This window comes from Austrofundulus limnaeus, unplaced genomic scaffold (genome assembly GCF_001266775.1).
Source record: "Austrofundulus limnaeus strain Quisiro unplaced genomic scaffold, Austrofundulus_limnaeus-1.0 Scaffold687, whole genome shotgun sequence".
In the NCBI taxonomy this organism is placed as follows: domain Eukaryota; kingdom Metazoa; phylum Chordata; class Actinopteri; order Cyprinodontiformes; family Rivulidae; genus Austrofundulus; species Austrofundulus limnaeus.
In genome coordinates this window covers 210,395-213,770 of record NW_013953089.1, presented here as the reverse complement: position 1 = coordinate 213,770, position 3,376 = coordinate 210,395, and positions in this window count along the sequence as shown.

Genomic DNA, 3,376 nt, shown 5'->3' with positions numbered 1-3,376 from the left:
GTTTACATTCGACACAATATTGTTCACGTTGTACTGATTGTCATAAATTACATAAAATTTCCTCATTCACATCATGAATAAAGAAAATCTTATGGATTATTGAAAAACTGCAGCTTGAATGTTTTTTTTACACCTCAGAACCTGAATTAATGTTGGATTTGGACCTTCCTCCTCCTCTCCCATGTCCCTAAACTGCAGACAACACCCCTTTCACACACACACACACACACACACACACACACACACACACACACACACACACACACACGTACTATGTCTATCCTTGTGGGGAATTTCCATTGATTTCCATTCATTTTTTGGAAGTTTTATATCCTAACCCTAACCATTTACCCTAAAATTATCCTCACAGGTACCTGCCTGACCCCAAGGGCGGAGTGGGTAATCGGGACAATCGGGATGAATCCCGCTGGGCCGGACCATTAATGGGCCGGTCCGATGAGTGCAGTTAGTACGGGGATGATAGGACGAAAAAGAAAACCATTTACCACATACACCCATGCACCTGCTACATTTTTTTTATGAAATTAACAGATTTTGTGAAGTTGAAGTTTAAAAAAGAAAACAGAATTAAACAACAGTTAAATCCCAACTTCACCAGTGGGTGAGTGGGTGGGGGGATTAAAATTCAAGAATTTAGCATCATGTCTGTTTTCACTCACCAGCTTTTAGTTTAATATTCTCTCCAAAAGCCATAAAAAACATCTACATTTTAGTCCAACATTATGGCACTGAATCATTTTTTCTACCCTTCTTTCTTTTGTAATAATTAAATCTGTTTTCCACACATTATTTCAGTCCCTCTGTACATRCATCACAATCAGGTGGGAGACCACAGTGCAGTTTCTGAGGTGGTGCAGAGTATTCCTGAAGAGGACACAGCTGTGATCTCTGTGATCCCTAGTGGCAACTCTTAACCACTTAAGAGTCCCCTGGACCTGTCTTAAATATCTGGGAGAGTAAGAGTGATTMTTTGACTTAAGACTTTTGATAACTTGCTTTTACTCTTTAGTCTGAGAGTAAGAGCAAATCTAAGAAACTTTCAGCACTTAATAAAAGTCCACTCTGGGAAGTTTGATAAATATGGGCCCTGGACTTCATGTCCACTATATAACTATAACTTGACTTTGTTTCAATAAACAGGTAAAAAAAATAACCAAACTTTATATCAGTGTCCAAAGAGATATGGACCTAACTGTAAATATATTATATACATATTTACAGATACTGAGCTATGTAGCTGAGAATCAACTACAACATAAACTCTGGGCACCATCCATCCATTATCTACACCAGCTTCTTCCTTTCGGGGTGACGGGGGTCACTGGTGTCCATAACCAGCAGTCACAATGGAGGGGCAGGGTACACCTTGGACAGGTCACAAGTCCATCACAGCTGGYTGCCATCTTTCCTTAAAATCTTGGCATAAGGTATTGGCATCAGCGCTCTTTGTTAGTAAAATTTCTAATGAATCTGAGCACAGATTTTAATAAACTCTACATTAYAACTGGTTAACTTTTGGAGTCAGTGCTCAGGGCCCAGACCCACCTGGGTGAAAGTAGAACGTGCCGGGGTCTAATCCTTGGGTTTGTCCGTATTTATTCAGCAGGACCCATTTATCTCAGAGAGCCGCTCCTTGACGTTCCAGCACAAACTGTACCGCTTYACCACGGCTGCATGCTCCTGTTGCCCCTCCGCTGTCACAATAAGCCTCTCTCTTTAGAGTGCGTGGTACGGTAAATGTTTGAATTATGACTCAAACTCATTTATCACAGACACACACTCCACACTACTTCATTTTGTTGTTTTTGTGTGTCGCTGTTTGCTCACAGACATAAAGAAAAAAAACTGTCTATGTTAATGTTGCAGAGCTTGTTGATGTTCTTCTGAGGACAGCTGGGTGATGTTTGATCAGACGCTGATTTAGTGGAGACGTGTTCTGTAAACATTCACTTTTCATTGCGCCTAAACCTTATTTTCTACAAGTGTGAATGCTGAGTCATCATTATTTTTGTTGTCTTGAATTCAAACATCAGCATTTCATAAAAGGTGTGTTCAGCTGAAGATATCACCCTCCATCTTTAATGCTGGTTTACACCAAGATCATCTTGTGTTTAGAAATAGTAATGTTGTTCATTTTGCTGTTGTGACTCTCAGTTACGACCACATCAAAAATTAGTTTAATATCTGTTATATTTATGATGTTAATGATGATTAACCCTGGCGACCACCTAGAACTGGACTGAATCTAGAAGTTCATCAGTCAACAGGTTACATAAAGGGGTCAACCTCAGTCAACAGGTCACATGGAGGAACCATCCATTCAACAGGTCATATGGAKGGGCCAGCCTAAGTCAACAGGTCTGATAGAGAGGCCAGCCTCAGTCAATAGGCCACATGGAGGGGCCAGCCTCAGTAAACAGGTCACATGGAGGGGCCATCCTCAGTCAACAGGTCACATGGAGGGGCCAACCACAGTAAACAGCTCAGATGGAGGAGCCAACTTCAGTCAACAGGTCACATGGAGGGGCCATCCTCAGTCAAAAGGTCAAATGGAGGGGCCAACCACAGTAAACAGCTCAGATGGAGGAGCCAACTTCAGTCAACAGGTCACATGGAGGGGCCATCCTCAGTCAAAAGGTCAAATGGAGGGGCCATCCTCAGTCAACAGGTCACATGGAGGGGCCATCCTCAGTCAAAAGGTCAAATGGAGGGGCCATCCTCAGTCAACAGGTCACATGCAGGGGCCATCCTCAGTCAACAGGTCACATGGAGGGGCCATCCTCAGTCAACAGGTCACATGGAGGGGTTAACTTCAGTCAACAGGTCACATGGAGGGGCCATCCTCAGTCAACAGGTCACATGGAGGGGCCAGCCTCAGTCAACAGGTCACATGGAGGGGCCAACCTCAGTCAACAGGTCACATGGAGGGGCCAACCTCAGTCAACAGGTCACATGGAGGGGCCATCTTCAGTCAACAGGTCACATGGAGAGGCCAGCCTTAGTCAACAGGTCACATGGAGGGGCCAACCTCAGTGAACAGGTCACATGGAGGGGCCAGCCTCAGTCAACAGGTCACATGGAGGGGCCATCTTCAGTCAACAGGTCACATGGAGAGGCCAGCCTTAGTCCACAGGTCACATGGAGGGGCCAACCTCAGTCAACAGGTCACATGGAAGGGCCAGCCTCAGTGAACAGGTCACATGGAGGGTCCAGCCTCAGTCAAAAGTTCAGATAGAGGGGCCAGCCACAGTAAACAGGTCATATGGAGGGGCCAGCCACAGTAAACAGGTCATATGGAGGGGCCAACCACAGTAAACAGGTCACATGGAGGGGCCAACCTCAGTCAACAGGTCAC